Source organism: Triticum aestivum, chromosome 3A (assembly GCF_018294505.1).
Source record: "Triticum aestivum cultivar Chinese Spring chromosome 3A, IWGSC CS RefSeq v2.1, whole genome shotgun sequence".
NCBI lineage: Eukaryota > Viridiplantae > Streptophyta > Magnoliopsida > Poales > Poaceae > Triticum > Triticum aestivum.
In genome coordinates, this window is record NC_057800.1 from 528786570 (window position 1) to 528810532 (window position 23963).

The following is a 23963-nucleotide window of genomic DNA, read 5'->3' on the forward strand; positions in this document are numbered from 1 at the left end:
AACAACTTAATCCACAAAGGAATTTTCTGTCACTTCAATCCGAGCTATGTAGCCCTTGTGGAGGAGTACTGAGGAAGGAGGTGGAATCGGCAGCCGACTGTGCCTCTACCTATGCATCTATCCATTTGAGGTTGAACAGAATTAGTTGATTATGCCCTACTATATCAGGTTTTGTCCACATCCTCCTCATCCCAACACTTTATTGTCTAGCTGCTTTACCGCCACAGTATGTAGCAGTTAATTAAGCTGCAGATTATTTTTGTCAGCCAATGTAACTTTACTAATATTGATGTTCCAGGTATATCTAATTGACAATTGTTCTCTGCGTTGAAACACTATCTGGACTATGACACAAGTTTAGTTTTCTCACATTCAGAAAAAAGTGCATGGTTTAAACCATGTTTATCTTGATTGCGGATTATCCTACATATTGCAGGTTTAAACCAATTTTCCAGGTTATCCAAAGGCATGGCAGCATAATAGGTGATCCGACACATGGCTCACATGGTATCATACTTTGCATTTGTTCGGGGCCTTTTCATCTTTATCTCTTTTGGATTCATCAAGAAAAGAAAAAAATATGTTGGGATTCAACCGTCTAGGGTCATCAGTTTATCCGATGTAAGATTGTACTAGCACACATGCCCGTGCGTTGCAACGGGAAAATTTGATGTTTTGTGCAAGCATAATGTCCTACAACACCGGTTTCACTATGAAAAACATACTGCAACGCAACATCCTTCTACAAAATGAACATAATAAAATACGATGCACTTTAGCCGTGTTATATATTCTTTGCCGGGCATAATCTCCCACCAATTTCATTTAAGTATAATACTTCATTTAATTATCATGACGTCCTCATCCATTTTAGTTGGGAATCAAATCCTTCCTTTTCTAATTTAGTAGCCTCAACGCATTGAAGCCTACAGATCCTTCCTTTTAATTATCCTATCTTTTTACCTCAAGTCCTTCCTTTAATTAGCCTCATCTATTTGAATATTTTATTTATTAAGACCATAATCTTTCTTTTAATTATTTCACCGGTTTACCCATAATCCTTTCTTTAATTAGCCACATTCGTTTAAATATTTTATTTAGGCCCACAATCCTTTAATTAGCTCGTCCTAAACACGAGGACTGCCACTCGTATATTTTGAGCGAGTTGGGATTAGTAAATGTGAATGGCGCATAGGCCGTTGGTTTTTACATCGAAGATCCAGACAGGAGGTCCTATGATCAATTCCCACAATGTTGATTTATTTTGACCCAATTATTTTTCACTGTGTCTATGAAAGCCCATAAAAGGTCCATCAACGTGCAAGTACCTGGCCCAGATCGCTTAGCATGTGTACGAGCCAACATTACAAAATTTTAGTGTGCACTCAAACCAAACGAAAAGGACTAAACCAAACCAAGAATACCTATTCCCTTCAATAGTAGGTATAGAATATAGATATAGAAATTTTAGTGTGCACTCAAACCAAATGAAAAGGACTAAACTAAACCAAGAATACCTATTCCCTTTAATAGTAGGTATAGATATACTAAGTGGCGGCTCACCATATTTTTTGCATTATGGATGCTCAAGTCACCGGCCAGGTAATCCGAGGTTATTATGATATTTTTCATCAACATTAATGTTTTAGTTGATGTGAATGAGATTATTCAGTTTGAAGTTATTTGGGAGAAGTATGCAAATAACATGTTCTTTTTTCGCGATCGCGCAATCCACATCCAAAAACTACTGCATCAAGTCTAATTTCTATATCCGATAGAAGGTATTACAGTAGAGTGTACTACCATTAATAAAGAACACTTTTAAGCAATTAATAACTTCTAACTATTCCCTATTGCCATCTTATCATATGTAAAAGTACACATAATTCTCTCATCACAATTTTTGCAATTGAATAACAATGTGTCAACTACTTTGTTAAAGAATGTCGTCAAAACATGCTATTTTTGCTTCAACTCTGGTTTCTCAAGATGACATTTATAGTTTCCTCATGGTGTTTGCGCGCGACTTTGCTCCATAAATAAGTTCATATATTTTTGGTCATTTCATATATGTTGTTGTTCCGATGAGTTGACAAGTGGAAGACCTTTTCGACTGTATAGTCATTCATAGTAAATAATCTCTCAATAGAATGATGAATTTGAAATAGAATAGGGAATTGGTTTCTACACTCAATAGAAAAGTTAATTGTATGGATCAGTTCAGAAGCTTTCATAATGTACCCATTGTTTTATGATTCCTTCTCTTTGCCTCCTCTCACATTTGTAATATATTGTCTCTTTAAGTATTTTGGCATGCTTATGTACCGCGACATTGTTCATATTTTTTGCTATGTACCGATAAGAAAAGTCACAACAAATTCCCGCAGCAACGCGCGGGGTATCTTCTAGTTCTCCTAATGATGTGATGCCATTCATTAAATGACAACACATGTCCATGGTTAGGAAACTTAACCATCTTTGATTAACGAGCTAGTCTAGTAGAGGCATACTAGTGACACTATGTTTTGTCTATGTATCCACACATGTATCAAGTTTTCGGTTAATGCAATTCTAGCATGAATAATAAGCATTTATCATGATATAAGGAAGTATAAATAACACTTTATTATTTCCTCTAGGGCATATTTCCTTCATGATCCCGTGTAGAAACAAAAACTTTTGCATCTAGTATTTGAATTGTTTTGTTGTACTGGACGTGATCAATTCCTGAAATGTTTAAAAATTATTGGGTTCCAATTTTTTACGTTATAGAATTATGATTAAAAAATATGATGCGGAGCATCCTACGGACATCACCATGTCAAGAGTATGTTTGGCAAGTGACATGTACAACATCTACTTCACATACATAAAGGTGAATCATCTCCTTTACACGTGTTCACTTGACCCCTTCGAGGATGGTATACTACTTGAAAGGTGCATGCATAGGTATTTTCATAACTTCATGAATGACAAGGAGGAGTGCAAGCTCCAAGGATCACCTGCACCATCCGCGAGGGGAGCGTGGAAGTGAAGATGGAAGAAACGGAGCTGCTGCAAGCTACAACCACCTGACGTTCGGACGCCACCGGACATCTAGTACCTAATGCAGAGGAGCCATCCAGAAAACTACAGCCACAAACTCTAAAGCGGCCGGACGACCGACGAGATGTCAGACGTACGACAACCTCGAGTGACCGGATGATCGACCATGTCCAGAAACCTGGTGCCACTCGTACAGAGCCTACACGTCGGAAGTCCGATACCAGCCTATGCACAGTAGCGGGCCTTTGGCCTTGTATCTTTCTCCCACTTACCCCTTCTTGGCTTGGACTATAAATAGACCTTCTCCTACTCATTTATAGGGTTAGCAAAGTGATAGCTCATTCTAATTGAGCTTTGCTCCTTACCACTGCTACTCCCATGGAGGCCAAGGCCTCCATGTTAGAAGACCCTAGAGGGTATCAAGACCCCTTTCTAGGGAAGATCCATCTTAGATTAAATACCTCATCTCCTTCATCGGATTTGGGATGAAGTCTACCATGTTTCCTTGTTCCATTTGTTGTTCCTGTACCTTTGTGGATCTTGTGTGGCTATGAGTCTAGTGGATGTGCGATTGGGGCTTATTCTTGAGAGTTCCTCTTGTGATTTCTCCGTGCTCTTCGTGTTCTTCGTGGAAGCCCCCTCCAATTCATGAAAGATCACCAGGCTCTCCACCCTACATCATCTTGGATCAGAGCTTAGGTTCTTATGAATTTGGAGTATCCCCCCTTTGTTTTCTAGCCAGATTTTGTTTGTTTTCGTCCCAATTTAAAAATCCCCAGAAAAATACCATACCATTTTTTTGCATTTTGTTGGTTCTTGTGAGATTTTGTTGTGTCTGATCCATGATTTCGTTGTTTTGCAAGTGGATATTGGCATTCCCCACCTCCCCAACATGAAATCCACCAACAATTTTTCTTTCTTCATCAATTTTGACCTCACAATCATCAATTTCTGTCCAAAATCGCGCCCCGCATCCAAAATCCCCCGTTGACCTAGACCCACTGGACGACCGGCCTTTTTTCGGACGTCCAAAGCCTCCCGAACCACCGGATGTGGTAATTACCTGAAATCCGACGGCCCTATACAGTACCAAATTACCGGAAGTCTGAACTTTACCGGACGTCTGGTATTTACGTGTGAAAACTGACTCGGCTGAAAATTTATTTTGGTCATAACTAATTCATCCAGAGTCCGATTTTGACATTCTTTAGCTCATTTATTGACACCCACCATCCATCTAGATAGGTTACAACACCATTTGATGAAGGAAATATGCCCTAGAGGCAATAATAATGTTATTTCCTTATATCATGATAAATGTTTATTATTCATGCTAGAATTGTATTATCCGGAAACATAATACTTGTGTGAATACATAGACAAACTAAACATCACTAGTATGCCTCTACTTGACTAGCTCATTAATCAAAGATGGTTATGTTTCCTAACCATAGACATGTGTTGTCATTTGATTAACGGGATCACATTATTAGGAGAATGATGTGATTGACATGACCCATTCCATTAGCTTAGCACCCAATCGTTTAGTATGTTGCTATTGCTTTCTTCATAACTTATACATGTTCCTATGACTATAAGATTATGCAACTCCCGTTTGCCGGAGGAACACTTTGTGTGCTACCAAACGTCACAACGTAACTGGGTGATTATAAAGGTACTCTACAGGTGTCTCCAAAGGTACATGTTGGGTTGGCGTATTTCGAGATTAGGATTTTTCACTCCGATTGTCGGAGAGGTATCTCTGGGCCCTCTCGGTAATGCACATCACCTAAGCCTTGCAAGTAATGCAACTAATGAGTTAGTTGCGAGATGATGTATTACGGAACAAGTAAAGAGACTTGCCGGCAACGAGATTGAACTAGGTATTGAGATACCGATGATCGAATCTCGGGCAAGTAACATACCGATGACAAAGGGAACAATGTATGTTGTTATGCGGTCTGACCGATAAAGATCTTCGATGAATATGTGGGAGCCAATATGAGCATCCAGGTTCCGCTATTGGTTATTGACTGGAAACATGTCTCGGTCATGTCTACATTGTTCTCGAACCTGTAGGGTCCGCACGCTTAAGGTTTCGATGACAGTTATATTATGAGTTTATGAGTTTTGATGTACCTAAGATAGTTCGGAGTCCCGGATGTGATCACGGACATGACGAGGAGTCTCGAAATGGTCGAGACATAAAGATTGATATATTGGACGGCTATATTCGGACACCGGAAGTGTTCCGGGTAGTTTCGGATAAAAACCGAAGTACCGGGGGGTTACCGGAACCCCCCGGGGGGTTAATGGGCCTCATGGGCCTAAAGTGGAGAAGAGGAGGGGCGGCCAGGGCAGGCCGCGCGCGCCCCTCTACCCCTAGTCCGAATTGGACAAGGAGGGAGGGGCGGCGCCCCCTTTCCTTCCTCTCCTCTCTCCCTTCCTTCCCCCTCTCCTACTTGGACAAGGAAAAGGAGGGAGTCCTACTCCCGGTAGGAGTAGGACTCCTCCCTGGCGCGCCTCATCATGGACAGCCGCCCCTCCCCCTTGCTCCTTTATATACGGGGGCAGGGAGGCATCTCTAGACAGAACAATTGATCCTTGAGATCTCTTAGCCGTGTGCGGTGCCCCCCTCCACCATAATCCTCGATAATATTGTAGCGGTGCTTAGGCGAAGCCCTGCGACGGTAGAACATCAAGATCGTCACCACGTTGTCGTGCTGACGGAACTCTTCCCCGACACTTTGCTGGATCAGAGTCCGGGGATCGTCATCGAGCTGAACGTGTGCTAGAACTCGGAGGTGCCGTAGTGTCGGTGCTTGGTCGGTCGGGCCGTGAAGACATACGACTACATCAACCGCGTTGTTATAACGCTTCCGCTTTCGGTCTACGAGGGTACGTGGAAAACACTCTCCCCTCTTATTGCTATGCATCACCATGATCTTGCGTGCGCGTAGGAAATTTTTTGAAATTACTACGTTCCCCAACAGTGGCATCCGAGCCTAGGTTTTATGTGTTGATGTTATATGCACGAGTAGAACACAAGTGAGTTGTGGGCGATATAAGTCATACTGCTTACCAGCATGTCATACTTTGGTTCGGCGGTATTGTTGGATGAAGCGGCCCAGACCGACATTACGCGTACGCTTACGCGAGACTGGTTCTACCGACGTGCTTTGCACACAGGTGGCTGGCGGGTGTCAGTTTCTCCAACTTTAGTTGAACCGAGGGTGGCTACGCCCGGTCCTTGCGAAGGTTAAAACAACACCAACTTGACAAACTATCGTTGTGGTTTTGATACGTAGGTAAGATTGGTTCTTGCTTAAGCCCGTAGAAGCCACGTAAAACTTGCAACAAACAAAGTAGAGGACGTCTAACTTGTTTTTGCAGGGCATGTTGTGATGTGATATGGTCAAGACATGATGCTAAATTTTATTGTATGAGATGATCATGTTTTGTAACCGAGTTATCGGCAACTGGTAGGAGCCATATGGTTGTCACTTTATTGTATGCAATGCAATTGCACTGTAATGCTTTACTTTATCACTAAGCGGTAGCGGTAGTCGTGGAAGCATAAGATTGGCCAGACGACAACGATGCTACGATGGTGATCAAGGTGTCGCGCCGGTGACGATGGTGATCATGACGATGCTTCGAAGATGGAGATCACAAGCACAAGATGATGATGGCCATATCATATCACTTATATTGATTGCATGTGATGTTTATCTTTTATGCATCTTATCTTGCTTTGATTGACGGTAGCATTATAAGATGATCTCTCACTAAATTATCAAGAAAGTGTTCTCCCTGAGTATGCACCGTTGCCAAAGTTCGTCGTGCCCAGACACCACGTGATGATCGGGTGTGATAAGCTCTACGTCCATCTACAACGGGTGCAAGCCAGTTTTGCACACGCAGAATACTCAGGTTAAACTTGACGAGCCTAGCATATGCAGATATGGCCTCGGAACACTGAGACCGAAAGGTCGAGCGTGAATCATATAGTAGATATGATCAACATAGCATGTTCACCATTGAAAACTACTCCATTTCACGTGATGATCGGTTATGGTTTAGTTGATTTGGATCACGTAATCACTTAGAAGATTAGAGGGATGTCTTTCTAAGTGGGAGTTCTTAAGTAATATGATTAATTGAACTTAAATTTATCATGAACTTAGTACCTGATAGTATCTTGCTTGTTTATGTTTGATTGTAGATAGATGGCCCGTGCTGTTGTTCCGTTGAATTTTAATGCGTTCCTTGAGAAAGCAAAGTTGAAAGATGATGGTAGCAATTACACGGACTGGGTCCGTAACTTGAGGATTATCCTCATTGCTGCACAGAAGAATTACATCCTGGAAGCACCGCTGGGTGCCAGGCCTGCTGCTGGAGCAACACCAGATGTTATGAACGTCTGGCAGAGCAAAGCTGATGACTACTCGATAGTTCAGTGTGCCATGCTTTACGGCTTAGAATCGGGACTTCAACGATGTTTTGAACGTCATGGAGCATATGAGATGTTCCAGGAGTTGAAGTTAATATTTCAAGCAAATGCCCGGATTGAGAGATATGAAGTCTCCAATAAGTTCTATAGCTGCAAGATGGAGGAGAACAGTTCTGTCAGTGAGCATATACTCAAAATGTCTGGGTATAATAATCACTTGATTCAATTGGGAGTTAATCTTCCAGATGATTGCGTCATTGACAGAATTCTCCAATCACTGCCACCTAGCTACAAGAGCTTCGTGATGAACTATAATATGCAAGGGATGAATAAGACTATTCCCGAGCTCTTCGCAATGCTGAAAGCTGCGGAGGTAGAAATCAAGAAGGAGCATCAAGTGTTGATGGTCAACAAGACCACTGGTTTCAAGAAAAAGGGCAAAGGGAAGAAGAAGGGGAACTTCAAGAAGAACAGCAAGCAAGTTGCTGCTCAAGAGAAGAAACCCAAATCTGGACCTAAGCCTGAAACTGAGTGCTTCTACTGCAAGCAGACTGGTCACTGGAAGCGGAACTGCCCGAAGTATTTGGCGGATAAGAAGGATGGCAAGGTGAACAAAGGTATATGTGATATACATGTTATTGATGTGTACCTTACTAGAGCTCGCAGTAGCACCTGGGTATTTGATACTGGTTCTGTTGCTAATATTTGCAACTCGAAACAGGGACTACGGATTAAGCGAACACTGGCGAAGGACGAGGTGACGATGCGCGTGGGAAATGGTTCCAAAGTCGATGTGATCGCGGTCGGCACGCTACCTCTACATCTACCATCGGGATTAGTATTAGACCTAAATAATTGTTATTTGGTGCCAGCGTTGAGCATGAACATTATATCTGGATCTTGTTTAATGCGAGACGGTTATTCATTTAAATCAGAGAATAATGGTTGTTCTATTTATATGAGTAATATCTTTTATGGTCATGCACCCTTGAAGAATGGTCTATTTTTGATGAATCTCGATAGTAGTGATACACATATTCATAATGTTGAAACCAAAAGATGTAGAGTTGATAATGATAGTGCAACTTATTTGTGGCACTGCCGTTTAGGTCATATCGGTATAAAACGCATGAAGAAACTCCATACTGATGGACTTTTGGAATCACTTGATTATGAATCACTTGGTACTTGTGAACCGTGCCTCATGGGCAAGATGACTAAAACACCGTTCTCCGGTACTATGGAGAGAGCAACAGATTTGTTGGAAATCATACATACAGATGTATGTGGTCCAATGAATGTTGAAGCTCGTGGCGGATATCGTTATTTTCTCACCTTCACAGATGATTTAAGCAGATATGGGTATATCTACTTAATGAAACATAAGTCTGAAACATTTGAAAATTTCAAAGAATTTCAGAGTGAAGTTGAAAATCATCGTAACAAGAAAATAAAGTTTCTACGATCTGATCGTGGAGGAGAATATTTGAGTTACGAGTTTGGTCTACATTTGAAACAATGCGGAATAGTTTCGCAACTCACGCCACCCGGAACACCACAGCGTAATGGTGTGTCCGAACGTCGTAATCGTACTTTACTTGATATGGTGCGATCTATGATGTCTCTTATAGATTTACCACTATCGTTTTGGGGTTATGCTTTAGAGACGGCCGCATTCACGTTAAATAGGGCACCATCAAAATCCGTTGAGACGACGCCTTATGAACTGTGGTTTGGCAAGAAACCAAAGTTGTCGTTTCTGAAAGTTTGGGGCTGCGATGCTTATGTGAAAAAACTTCAACCTGATAAGCTCGAACCCAAATCGGAGAAATGTGTCTTCATAGGATACCCAAAGGAAACTGTTGGGTACACCTTCTATCACAGATCCGAAGGCAAGACATTTGTCGCTAAGAATGGATCCTTTCTAGAGAAGGAGTTTCTCTCGAAAGAAGTGAGTGGGAGGAAAGTAGAACTTGATGAGGTAACTGTACCTGCTCCCTTATTGGAAAGTAGTACATCGCAGAAACCGGTTTCTGTGACACCTACACCAATTAGTGAGGAAGCTAATGATAATGATCATGAAACTTCAGAACAAGTTACTACCGAACCTCGTAGATCAACCAGAGTAAGATCCGCACCAGAGTGGTACGGTAATCCTGTTCTGGAAGTCATGCTACTAGATCATGATGAACCTACGAACTATGAAGAAGCGATGGTGAGCCCAGATTCCGCAAAATGGCTTGAAGCCATGAAATCTGAGATGGGATCCATGTATGAGAACAAAGTGTGGACTTTGGTTGACTTGCCCAATGATCGGCAAGCAATTGAGAATAAATGGATCTTCAAGAAGAAGACTGACGCTGACGGTAATATTACTGTCTACAAAGCTCGACTTGTCGCAAAAGGTTTTCGACAAGTTCAAGGGATTGACTACGATGAGACCTTCTCACCCGTAGCGATGCTTAAGTCTGTCCGAATCATGTTAGCAATTGCCGCATTTTATGATTATGAAATTTGGCAGATGGATGTCAAAACTGCATTCCTGAATGGATTTCTGGAAGAAGAGTTGTATATGATGCAGCCGGAAGGTTTTGTCGGTCCAAAGGGAGCTAACAAAGTGTGCAAGCTCCAGCGATCCATTTATGGACTGGTGCAAGCCTCTCGGAGTTGGAATAAACGCTTTGATAGTGTGATCAAAGCATTTGGTTTTGTACAGACTTTTGGAGAAGCCTGTATTTACAAGAAAGTGAGTGGGAGCTCTGTAGCATTTCTGATATTATATGTAGATGACATATTACTAATCGGAAATGATATAGAATTTCTGAATAGCATAAAGGGATACTTGAATAAGAGTTTTTCAATGAAAGACCTTGGTGAAGCTGCTTACATATTGGGCATTAAGATCTATCGAGATAGATCAAGACGCTTAATTGGACTTTCACAAAGCACATACCTTGACAAAGTTTTGAAGAAATTCAAAATGGATCAAGCAAAGAAAGGATTCTTGCCTGTGTTACAAGGTGTGAAATTGAGTAAGACTCAATGCCCGACCAATGCAGAAGATAGAGAGAAAATGAAAGATGTTCCCTATGCTTCAGCCATAGGCTCTATCATGTATACAATGTTGTGTACCAGACCTGATGTGTGTCTTGCTATAAGTCTAGCAGGGAGGTACCAAAGTAATCCAGGAGTGGATCACTGGACAGCAGTCAAGAACATCCTGAAATACCTAAAAAGGACTAAGGATATGTTTCTCATATATGCAGGTGACAAAGAGCTCATCGTAAATGGTTACGTTGATGCAAGCTTTGACACTGATCCGGATGATTCTAAATCGCAAACCGGATACATGTTTAGATTAAACGGTGGAGCTGTCAGTTGGTGCAGTTCTAAACAAAGTGTTGTGGCGGGATCTACATGTGAAGCGGAGTACATAGCTGCTTCGGAAGCAGCAAACGAAGGAGTCTGGATGAAGGAGTTCATATCCGATCTAGGTGTCATACCTAGTGCATCGGGTCCAATGACAATCTTTTGTGGCAATACTGGTGCAATTGCCTTGGCAAAGGAATCCAGATTTCACAAGACAACCAAGCACATCAAGAGACGCTTCAATTCCATCCGGGATCTAGTCTAGGTGGGAGACATAGAGATTTGCAAGATACATACGGATCTGAATGTTGCAGACCCGTTGACTAAGCCTCTTCCACGAGCAAAACATGATCAGCACCAAAGCTCCATGGGTGTTAGAATCATTACCGTGTAATCTAGATTATTGACTCTAGTGCAAGTGGGAGACTGAAGGAAATATGCCCTAGAGGCAATAATAATGTTATTTCCTTCTATCATGATAAATGTTTATTATTCATGCTAGAATTGTATTATCCGGAAACATAATACTTGTGTGAATACATAGACAAACTAAACATCACTAGTATGCCTCTACTTGACTAGCTCATTAATCAAAGATGGTTATGTTTCCTAACCATAGACATGTGTTGTCATTTGATTAACGGGATCACATTATTAGGAGAATGATGTGATTGACATGACCCATTCCATTAGCTTAGCACACGATCGTTTAGTATGTTGCTATTGCTTTCTTCATAACTTATACATGTTCCTATGACTATGAGATTATGCAACTCCTGTTTGCCGGAGGAACACTTTGTGTGCTACCAAATGTCACAACGTAACTGGGTGATTATAAAGGTACTCTACAGGTGTCTCCAAAGGTACATGTTGGGTTGGCGTATTTTGAGATTAGGATTTGTCACTCCGATTGTCGGAGAGGTATCTCTAGGCCCTCTCGGTAATGCACATCACCTAAGCCTTGCAAGCAATGCAACTAATGAGTTAGTTGCGAGATGATGTATTACGGAACGAGTAAAGAGACTTGCCGGCAACGAGATTGAACTAGGTCTTGAGATACCGATGGTCGAATCTCGGGCAAGTAACATACCGATGACAAAGGGAACAACGTATGTTGTTATGCGGTCTGACCGATAAAGATCTTCATAGAATATGTGGGAGCCAATATGAGCATCCAGGTTCCGCTATTGGTTATTGACCGGAAACATGTCTCGGTCATGTCTACATTGTTCTCGAACCCGTAGGGTCCGCACACTTAAGGTTTCGATGACAGTTATATTATGAGTTTATGAGTTTTGATGTACTGAAGATAGTTCGGAGTCCCGGATGTGATCACAGACATGACGAGGAGTCTCGAAATGGTTGAGACATAAAGATTGATATATTGGACGGCTATATTCGGACACCGGAAGTGTTCCGGGTAGTTTCGGATAAAAACCGGAGTACCGGGGGGTTACCGGAACCCCCCGGGGGGTTAATGGGCCTCATGGGCCTAAAGTGGAGAAGAGGAGGGGCGGCCAGGGCAGGCCGCACGCCCCCTCTCCCCCTAGTCCAAATTGGACAAGGAGGGAGGGGCGGCACCCCCCTTTCCTTCCTCTCCTCTCTCCCTTCCTTCCCCCTCTCCTACTTGCACAAGGAATGCGCCTCATCATGGCCGGTCGCCCCTCCCCCTTGCTCCTTTATATACGGGGGCAGGGAGGCACCTCTAGACACAACAATTGATCCTTGAGATCTCTTAGCCGTGTGCGGTGCCCCCCTCCACCATAATCCTCGATAATACTGTAGCGGTGCTTAGGCGAAGCCCTGCGACGGTAGAACATCAAGATTGTCACCACGCCGTCGTGCTGACGGAACTCTTCCCCGACACTTTGCTGGATCGGAGTCCGGGGATCGTCATCGAGCTGAACGTGTGCTAGAACTCGGAGGTGCCATAGTTTCGGTGCTTGATCGGTCGGGCCGTGAAGACGTACGACTACATCAACCGCGTTGTTATAACGCTTCCGCTTTCGGTCTACGAGGGTACATGGACAACACTCTCCCCTCTCGTTGCTATGCATCACCATGATCTTGCGTGCGCGTAGGAATTTTTTTGAAATTACTACGTTCCCCAACATTTGACTCCATCAATTTTTTGCCATTTTGGCATCTTTTCTTAGGCCCTCCACCATATCATCTACAAAAACACCATTGCCTTTTGCAACTAACCCATTTTGGTCCCCGCCACATTTGTGGTTGTTTGTGTTTTGATTCGAGTCTCCTAAGGTGTTTTGGCTACTTAGGGACGGTTACTTCTTCATCAACCGTCCACCATAACTTCTGCATAACTAATACGTCTCCATCGTATCTACTTTTCCAAACACTTTTGCCCTTGTTTTGGACTCTAACTTGTATGATTTGAATGGAACTAACCCGGACTAACGCCGTTTTCAGCAGAATTGCCATGATGTTGTTTTATGTGCAGAAAACAAAAGTTCTCGGAATGACCTAAAACTCCACGGAATATCTTACAATAAATAATAAAAAATCCTCGCCAAAGATGAAGACCAGGGGGCCCACACCCTTGCCACGAGGGTGGGGGCGCCCCCCTAGGGCGCGCCCCCTACCTCGTGGGCCCCCTGGAGACCTCCCGACTCCAACTCCAACTCTATATAACTGCTTTCGGGGAGAAAAAATAGGAGAGAAGAATTCATCGCATTTTACGATACGGAGCCGCCGCCAAGCCCTAAAACCTCTCGGGAGGGCTGATCTGGAGTCCGTTCGGGGCTCCGGAGAGGGGGATTCGTCGCCGTCGTCATCATCAACCATCCTCCATCACCAATTTCATGATGCTCACCGCCGTGCGTGAGTAATTCCATCGTAGGCTTGCTGGACGGTGATGGGTTGGATGAGATTTATCATGTAATCGAGTTAGTTTTGTTAGGGTTTGATCCCTAGTATCCACTATGTTCTGAGATTGATGTTGCTATGACTTTGCTATGCTTAATGCTTGTCACTAGGGCCCGAGTGCCATGATTTCAGATCTGAACCTATTATGTTTTCATCAATATATGAGAGTTCTTGATCCTATCTTGCAAGTCTATAGTCACCTATTATGTGTTATGATCCGTTAACCCCGAAGTGACAATAATCGGGATACTTACCGGTGATGACCGTAGTTTGAGGAGTTCATGTATTCACTATGTGCTAATGCTTTGTTCCGGTTCTCTATTAAAAGGAGGCCTTAATATCCCTTAGTTTCCATTAGGACCCCGCTGCCACGGGAGGGTAGGACAAAAGATGTCATGCAAGTTCTTTTCCATAAGCACGTATGACTATATTCGGAATACATGCCTACATTACATTGACGAATTGGAGCTAGTTCTGTGTCACCCTATGTTATGACTGTTACATGATGAACCACATCCAGCATAATTATCCATCATTGATCCGATGCCTACAAGCTTTCCATATACTGGTTTACGCTTATTTACTTTCCCATTGCTATTGTTACAATCACTACAAAATACCAAAAACATTACTTTGCTTTCGTTACTCTTTTGTTACCGTTACCATCACTATCATATTACTTTGCTACTAAACACTTTGCTGCAGATACTAAGTTTCCAGGTGTGGTTGAATTGACAACTCAGCTGCTAATACTTGAGAATATTCTTTGGCTCCCCTTGTGTCGAATCAATAAATTTGGGTTGAATACTCTACCCTCGAAAGCTGTTGCGATCCCCTATACTTGTGGGTTATCAAGACTAATTTCTGGCGCCGTTGCCGGGGAGCATAGCTCTATTCTTTGAGTCACTTGGGATTTATATCTGCTGGACACTATGAAGAACTTGAAAGATCGCTAAGAACAAATTTATCCCTCAACTACGAGGGGAGGTAAGGAACTGCCATCTAGCTCTGCACTTGATTCACCTTCTGTTATGAGTAAGCTTGCGACACCTAAACCTGCTTCTGCTATTCGTTCTGATATGTCGCATGTTATTGATGATGCTACTTCTGCTATACATGATACTTATGATGAAACTACTTCTATGCTTGATACTACTGTGCCACTTGGTGATTTTCTCGAGGAACGACTTGCTAGGGCTAGAGAGATTGAAAATATTGAATCTGATTATGATGATGAAAGTGATGATGAAGAATCACTTGTTATTCCTGAGGGTTATTTATTTGATCAAGAAGCTTCTTTAGCTATTTTAGCTTGCAAAGATAGATATGAACTCAAAAGGTTATTAGCTAAATGGAATAAGCAATCTCTAAATGCTAGGATGAGACCTGACCCTGCTTTTGCTACTTCACCTATCTGTGTTACTGATAAGGATTATGAATTCTCTGTTGATCCTGATATAATTACTTTGGTTGAATCTGATCCTTTTCATGGCTATGAATCTGAAACTGTTGTGGCACATCTTACTAAATTAAATGATATAGCCACCCTGTTCACTAATGATGAGAGATCTCGCTACTTTTATATCCTTAAAATATTTCCGTTCTCATTAAAGGGTGATGCTAAGATATGGTTTAATTCTCTTGATCCTGGTTGTGTGCGTAGTCCCCAGGATATGATTTACTACTTCTCTGCTAAATATTTCCCTGCTCATAAGAAACAAGCTGCTTTAAAGGAAATATACAACTTTGTGCAAATTAAAGAAGAGAGTCTCCCACAAGCTTGGGGGAGGCTTCTCAAGTTACTTAATGCTTTGCCTGATCATCCTCTTAAGAAAAATGAAATACTTGATATCTTTTATAATGGACTAACCGATGCTTCCAGAGATTACCTGGATAGTTGTGCTGGTTCTCTTTTCAGGGAAAGAACACCGGATGAAGCTGAAATCTTATTGAATAATATGTTGACAAATGAAAATAATTGGGCACCTCCTGAGCCAGCTCCTGCTCCAATTAATGATCCTATTCCTAAACCAACTCCGAAGAAGAGAGGTGTTCTATTTCTCAGTCCCGAAGATATGCAAGAGGCAAAGAAATCTATGAAAGAAAAAGGTATTAAAGCTGAAGATGTTAAGAATTTACCTCCTATTGAAGAAATACATGGTCTTAATTTACCGCCTGCCGAAGAAACATATGATCTTGATCCTTTACTTATTGAAGAACCTCCAGACCTCGATAACCCGACACAGGTAGTAAAGGTAAATTCTCTCTATAGATATGATAAAGCTGAAATCCCTCCTGCTAAAATTGCTAGTCAATGCTTGGATGAGTTTGATAATTTTATGTTTAAGCAAGAAGACTTCAATGCTTATTTTGGTAGACAATTAAAACAAGATGCTGATATGATTAAATACTTGGGTGATTATATGGCTAATATTAGAGGTGAACTTAAACTTGTTAGCAAACATGCTTCTATGGTTACCACTCAAGTAGAACAAGTACTTAAAGCTCAAAAGGAATTGCTCAATGAGATGAATAGTAAGAAAAATGATTATGCTGTTAAAGTGGCTACTAGAACTGGTAGAATGACTCAGGAACCTTTGTATCCTGAAGGCCACCCTAAGAGAATTGAGCAAGATTCTCAGAGAAATAATATTGATGCACCTAGTTCTTCTAAAAGGAAGAAAAAGAAAAATGATAGAACTGTGCAAACTTCTAGTGAACCTATTGCTGAACCACCTGATAATCCAAATGATATCTCTATGTCTGATGCTGAAACACAATCTGGCAATGAACATGAACCTAATGAAAATGTTAATGATGATGTTCATAATAATGCTCAACCTAGTAATGATAATGATGTAGAAATTGAACCTGCTGTTGATCTTGATAACCCACAATCAAAGAATCAACGTTATGATAAGAAAGACTTTGTTGCTAGGAAACATGGTAAAGAAAGAGAGCCTTGGGTTCAGAAACCCATGCCTTTTCCTCCCAAACCATCCAAGAAAAAGGATGATGAGGATTTTGAGCGCTTTGCTGAAATGATTAGACCTATCTTTTTGCGTATGCGATTGACTGATATGCTCAAAATGAATCCTTATGCTAAGTACATGAAAGATATTGTTACAAATAAAAGAAAGATACCAGAAGCTGAAATTTCCACCATGCTTGCTAATTATACTTTTAAGGGTGGAATACCAAAGAAACTTGGAGATCCAGGAGTACCTACTATACCATGCTCCATTAAAAGAAACTATGTTAAAACTGCTTTATGTGATCTTGGAGCCGGTGTTAGTGTTATGCCTCTCTCTTTATATCGTAGACTTGACTTGAATAAGTTGACACCTACTGAAATATCTTTGCAAATGGCTGATAAATCAACTGCTATACCTGTCGGTATTTGTGAGGATGTGCCTGTTGTGGTTGCAAACGTTACTATTTTAACGGACTTTGTTATTCTTGATATTCCCGAGGACGATAGTATGTCTATTATTCTTGGAAGACCTTTTCTTAATACTGCAGGGGCTGTTATTGATTGCAACAAAGGCAATGTCACTTTTCATGTTAATGGTAATGAGCATACGGTACACTTTCCGAGGAAACAACCTCAAGTTCATAGTATCAATTCTATCGGAAAAATTCCATCGATTATATTTGGAGGTTTTGAATTTCCTCTTCCTACTGTCAAGAAGAAATATGATATACTTATTATTGGGGATGTGCATATCCCCGTTGAGGTAACCTAGTGTTATTCGAAATTTCTCCGGTTTCATGTTAATCGGAATGAGTTTGTTAACAAGACTTGATCAACCTTGTTAGTGGATTCCTTTTGACGAGCATGAGATGGATGAAACTAGAAGCACAACCTTGTGTACCCTCTCTATACTTTCTGTTATTTAGTTGAAATAAAATAAAAATAAATATTTTTCTGTCTATTATCTGATTATCCGTGCAATATAAAAGTACCTCGAAAATAAAAGTTCTCCAAATGCCCTGAAAATTAAATATGATTTTTTCTAGAATATTTGAGGATTTATGGAACAAAGAACACACCAGGGGGGCCAACCACCTTGCCACGAGGGTGGAGGGCGCGCCCCCTGCCTCGTGGGCCCATGGTGGCCCTCCTCCACTTATTCCTGCACCCATCCTCTTCTTCTTCCTCCCACAAACACGAAAAACCAACTCAAGCACGAGTTCCAGCCCTCTTTGCTGCCATTTTCGATCTCCTTGCTCAAAGCACCTCTCACAAAACTGCTTGGGGAGATTGTTCCTTGGTATGTGACTCCTCCATTGGTCCAATTAGTTTTTGTTCTAGTGCTTTATTCATTGCAAATTTTTGCTGCTTAGGTGACCCTGTTCTTGAGCTTGCATGTCAAATTTATATGGTCAAAAGTAGTTTTGATGCATGATATAGGCCCTAGGCACTTGTAGGAATAGTTGCTATCAATATTATTGAGTTTGGTTTACTTTTATTTTGAAGTTACTAAAAATTTCAGAATTTTTCAGAAAATGATGAGGAGATTATTGAGGGGCTCATCGAGCCAAAGCTCGAAGGAAAAGGCACCGAAGCCTAAGTATAATTTGCCGCGCACCGCGGAGGTTCGGGCGTGTGAATGGCCTTCCGAGGATTTCTTGAGAGCAGCCGGGATTTATGAAGATTTTCATGAATTGGCTCATAATGCAGGCCTCACCGCTTTCCTCCACGACCAATGCGATCAGTATCTCTTACTCACAAATACCTTTGTGCAAAACTTTCATTTTCATTCTAGGAACTCACCACCTACGGTGGAGTTTCATTTATATGATGAGCATAAGGAGATGTCACTTTATGATTTCTGTCGGATTTGTTTAGTCCCTTTTGGGGGCAAGACAGAAGAACCACATCATGATGATGTGGAGGGGTTTATTGATACTATCACTGTAGGAGAAACTAGGAAGGTTTCCGATGCACGAATCACTAGCATACATTTTCCTGTTTTACGTTACTTTGCATTATTTGCTAGTCGTTGCTTAATTGGACGCGGAAACTGTGGAAACCTTAGTATCCCTGATATAATTATTCTGCTCCACGGTTTATACAGTGATAACACTTTTAGTATGGGCGGTATTATTGCTAAACGGTTAAGTCTGAACCGTACAAAGGGCCCCATCTTTGGAGGCATCTATGCTACACGCCTAGCTGCACATTTTAACATACCTATTAGGCATGCTGAGAAGGAAGAAAAAGTGCTGCCTCGTGTTTATCTAGATTATAAAAATATGGTGGCACATGATTTTATTATTAAGAATAGGGCAAGAGAGCTTAAATATCAATTGTTCTTTAATAAACATCATCCTGAGACTATTACCTTGCCTGCTCCTTCTTTGTTTGATTTGACTGTAGGCACGTACCTTGTTCCGTTGACGGCTATCCACGCCTACCGGAACCCTGCACCAGCCGAGGAGCCAGAACCGGAACCACAATTTGATCCTTCATGGCAGTCTAACTATCAGTGGGATCCGGATATGATTGCCAGCCAGTGGCAATCGGAGCCTTCTTCTTCCTCATCGCAGTACGACCCCAACTATTATTATGGATATCAGCCAGGCCAGCCGTGGCCATAGACCAACTTAGGCCAAAAGCCTAAGCTTGGGGGAGTACGTATTTCTCACCGACATTACATTTATGTTCACACACACTCATTGCTAGATGTCGGTGTTCATACTTTTTCATTGTATCATCCATGCTAGTTTATTTCCTTTTATGCTTTCTTCTTGTGTGTTTAATAAACCTTAAGAAAAAAACCAAAAAAATTAGTTGTAACTTTTAATCAGTTTAATTTCCATGCTTGTAGTAGTAATTGAAAAGAAAACTCAAAAAGATTTCTTGTTCTTCTTTTGCTTGTTGGGAGCTTTCCCGTGTAAATAGTTTTATTTCTTTTCTTTGGGGGTCAGTAGGAGAAGACCATGATTAAATTGTTGAAGTGGCTCTTATATGCTTTGTTGTTGATTTAACCAAGAGCCCATATTGCTTTGTCTTTTCCTGTTTATTGAATGCTCGCAGACTCCAGCTTAGTCCAATGCACGTGCACTCTTATTATTATTCACATCGTTCGGTCGTGCAAGTGAAAGGCAATCATGATGATATATGATGGACTGACTGAGATGAGAAAAGCTGGTACGAACTCGACCTCTTTTGTTTTTGTAAATATGATGAGTTCATCGTTCTTGATTCAGCTTGTTATGAATAAACATGTTTGCAATGACAATTAGAGATCATAGTTGCTTGTGCCATGCTTGATTAGCTATGAGTTATAATGGTTTACCTTGCGTGCCAACATGCTATTAAAATGGTTATGATGTGGTATGATAGGGTGGTATCCTCCTCTGAATGATTTAAGTGACTTGACTTGGCACGTGTTCACGCATGTAGTTGAAACAAATCAACATAGCCTTCACGATATTTATGTTCATGGTGGATTATATCCTACTCATGCTTGCATCCAATGTTTATTAATTTTAATGCATGTACATGGCTGTTGTCGCTCTCTAGTTGGTCGCTTCCCAGTCTTTTGCTAGCCTTCACCTGTACTAAGCGGGAATACTGCTTGTGCATCCAATCCCTTAAACCCAAAAGTTATTCCAGATGAGTCCACTATACCTTCCTATATGCGGTATCTACCTGCCGTTCCAAGTAAATTTGTATGTGCCAAACTCTAAACCTTCAAATAATCATCCTGTTTTGTATGCTCGAATAGCTCATGTATCAACTAGGGCTGTCTGTATCTTCCATGCTAGGCGGGTTATTCTCAAGAGGAGTGGACTCCGCTCCTCGCTCACGAGAAAATGGCTGGTCACCGGGATGCCCAGTCCCATGCTTTATGCAAACTAAATCAACAATAATTGCAAAACTAAACTCCCCCTGGGACCTGATGTATGTTGGAGGCACTCGTTGTTTCGAGCAAGCCATGGATTGATGTTTATTGGTGGAGGGGGAGTATAAACTTTACCATTCTGTTTGGGAACCGCCTATAATGTGTGTAGCATGGAAGATATCGCCATCTCTTGGTTGTTATGTTGACAATGAAAGTATACCGCTCAAAATATTACTCACCTCTATTTCAAAACCGAGCTCTGGCAACTCTACAAATCCCTGCTTCCCTCTGCGAAGGGCCTATCTATTTACTTTTATGTTGAGTCATCATCCTCTTATTAAAAGCACCAGTTGGAGAGCACCGCTGTCATTTGCATTCATTACTGTTAATTTATATTGGGTGTGACTATGATTGGATCTCTTTTACCATGAATTACAATGTCTAGTCAGTCCTTGATCTTTAAAGGTGCTCTGCATTTATGTTTTGCGGTCTCAGAAAGGGCTAGCGAGATACCATCTTGTTATATCATATTATGATTGTTTTGAGAAAGTGTTGTCATCCGAGATTTATTATTATGGCTTGCTAGTTGATTATGCTATTGATATGGGTAATCATGAGACCTGAGAATTATTGCAAATGTGGTTAGTTATAATCTTTGCTGAAAACTTGAATGCTAGCTTGACATATTTACAACAACAAGAGCAAACAGAGTTTGTAAAAGTTTTTCTTTATTTCTTTCAGTTTGTCAACTGAATTGCTTGAGGACAAGCAAGGATTTAAGCTTGGGGGAGTTGATACGTCTCTGTCGTATATACTTCTCCAAACACTTTTGCCCTTGCTTTGGACTCTAACTTGTATGATTTGAATGGAACTAACCCGGACTGACGCTGTTTTCAGCAGAATTGCCATGATGTTGTTTTATGTGCAGAAAACAAAAGTTCTCGGAATGACCTGAAACTCCACGGAATATCTTACAATAAATAATAAAAAATCCTCGCCAAAGATGAAGACCAGGGGGCCCACACCCTTGCCACGAGGGTGGGGGGCGCCCCCCCTAGGGCGCGCCCCCTACCTCGTGGGCCCCCTGGAGACCTCCCGACTCCAACTCCAACTCTATATAACTGCTTTCGGGGAGAAAAAAATAGGAGAGAAGATTTCATCGCGTTTTACGATACGGAGCCGCCGCCAAGCCCTAAAACCTCTCGGGAGGGCTGATCTGGAGTCCGTTCGGGGCTCCGAAGAGGGGGATTCGTCGCCGTCGTCATCATCAACCATCCTCCATCACCAATTTCATGATGCTCACCGCCGTGCGTGAGTAATTCCATCGTAGGCTTGCTGGACGGTGATGGGTTGGATGAGATTTATCATGTAATCGAGTTAGTTTTGTTAGGGTTTGATCCCTAGTATCCACTATGTTCTGAGATTGATGTTGCTATGACTTTGCTATGCTTAATGCTTGTCACTAGGGCCCGAGTGCCATGATTTCAGATCTGAACCTATTATGTTTTCATCAATATATGAGAGTTCTTGATCCTATCTTGCAAGTCTATAGTCACCTATTATGTGTTATGATCCGTTAACCCCGAAGTGACAATAATCGGGATACTTACCGGTGATGACCGTAGTTTGAGGAGTTCATGTATTCACTATGTGCTAATGCTTTGTTCCGGTTCTCTATTAAAAGGAGGCCTTAATACCCCTTAGTTTCCATTAGGACCCCGCTGCCACGGGAGGGTAGGACAAAAGATGTCATGCAAGTTCTTTTCCATAAGCACGTATGACTATATTCGGAATACATGCCTACATTACATTGACGAATTGGAGCTAGTTCTGTGTCACCCTATGTTATGACTGTTACATGATGAACCACATCCGGCATAATTATCCATCACTGATCCGATGCCTACGAGCTTTCCATATACTGGTTTACGCTTATTTACTTTCTTGTTGCTATTGTTACAATCACTACAAAATACCAAAAACGTTATTTTGCTTTCGTTACTCTTTTGTTACTGTTACCATCACTATCATATTACTTTGCTACTAAACACTTTGCCGTAGATACTAAGTTTCCAGGTGTGGTTGAATTGAAAACTCAGCTGCTAATACTTGAGAATATTCTTTGGCTCCCCTTGTGTCGAATCAATAAATTTGGGTTGAATACTCTACCCTCGAAAGTTGTTGCGATCCCCTATACTTGTGGGTTATCAATAACCCGCCCAGAATACTCTTCCGCCACCTTAACCCAATTTGACCGATTTTGTTTGAGATTTTGAGTTGCGGTTTTCCCTTTCCTAAGGTGTTTTGTCTAACTAGGAATGGTTCAACATCAACATCACCGCTACTCATCATCACCATGGACTCGACATCGACAACGACCACTTCACCTTTTAACATAGTGCCCGTAAGGAAGGATGGTAACTTTGACGACGTCATTGTACATTTCCATGCCATTGCTTTGTTAGCCCCGGGCCTTTTGTGTCACCTTCCACCGAGACTAGCAAGTTGAGAATTTCTAGGCCACGCTCTTTGTGCATCTTAGTGATACGCTTACTCCGCATAGCTACATTTAGTGTGCAATCATATTGCTATCATCATTATGCCATAAGTCTCTCATGTGCATATCTTACATACTTGTCTCATATATTGGCTCGAGCATCAAACATAGTGGCAAAGAATATAAAAAAGACGACAAAGGTTTTAAGCAAAAGAGGAGATACAAAAGAGGTTGTAAGAACTAGAAATAACATTTAGCCATTTTTCATATTATATCATATTGGATCATACATGCATAACATACTTGGGATTGAAGACGTCACAATTATTTACATAGGTTGGTGCACAAGCATATTTAGCCCATTTGACCAATCAAGCAATTGTCTCTCTATTATCCGTGCAATAAGAGATTTTCTGTGGTAACATAATTTTGAGCTCATGCCTTGGTTGCACGGTTCCTACTTATCTATCCGTGTGTGTGTTTCTTATGCCACCATAGTTATTGATCTATTTGTTTTACATCACAATTTTTTGAATCTTCCTCAACATTTTCGATATCATTGACTAACACTTTCTTGAATTTTGTGCCACTTGTCCTAACCAAGCCACTTGGTAAGCTTTACTTTATATGTGTGGGTGAACAAGTCCGGTACCAATTCCAGTGTTCTCTCAATTCACATTGAGTGATGCGGGATACATCCTCAACTTTGGGAAAAGGTATATTGGGATTGTTTGTCTCATTTCCTACCCACCTTTGCTTGAGTCTTGTGATGGATAGGCAAAGCACATCGACTTTGGTCTACACCAACAACGACGAGTTTGATGCCATGAAGAACCACTTGGACGCCAAGATGGATACC